The sequence below is a fragment of the Balaenoptera musculus genome, chromosome 2 (assembly GCF_009873245.2).
Source record: "Balaenoptera musculus isolate JJ_BM4_2016_0621 chromosome 2, mBalMus1.pri.v3, whole genome shotgun sequence".
In the NCBI taxonomy this organism is placed as follows: Eukaryota; Metazoa; Chordata; class Mammalia; order Artiodactyla; family Balaenopteridae; genus Balaenoptera; species Balaenoptera musculus.
Genome location: NC_045786.1, coordinates 82,280,478 through 82,281,011, shown reverse-complemented (window position 1 = coordinate 82,281,011; position 534 = coordinate 82,280,478). Strand labels below are relative to the sequence as shown.

Genomic DNA, 534 nt, shown 5'->3' with positions numbered 1-534 from the left:
AAAAATATGGAACACTTCACAAATTTGTGTGTAATCCTTGTGCAGGGGCCATGCTAATCTCTGTATCATTCCAATTCTAGTATATGTGCTGCTGAAGCAAGAATTAGATTTTATTTTTCTTTTTGCTTGAGTTTATCCTTAATATTTTCCAAGAAAATTGTAAACTTTCTGAGAAAGCCATTAAATAGCTGGGTTCAAGCTCCCCCTTTTCGCTTAATAATATTGCTTTGTTATCTCCTAGATACTATAGGACAGGAGAAAATTCTTATGTCAATCTGACTTTTCTCCCCTTTGTATACTTACCTTTTTAAAAAAAATTTATTTATTTTTGGCTGTGTTGGGTCTTCATTGCTGCACACAGGCTTTCTCTAGTTGTGGTGAGCAGGGGCTGCTCTTTGTTGTGGTGCGTAGGCTTCTTATTGTGGTGGCTTCTCTTGCTGCAGAGCACGGGCTCTAGGCACGTGGGATTCAGTAGTTGCAGCACGCGGGCTCAGTAATTGTGGCTCACGGGCTCTAGAGCACAAGCTTGGTAGT

General features: G+C 40.3%; 1 pseudogene; it reads right to left on the bottom strand.

Annotated features, from left to right (window-relative positions):
- Positions 1-100, bottom strand: LOC118891387 (annotated as a pseudogene).
- Between the last annotated feature and the right edge of the window lie 434 nt (positions 101-534).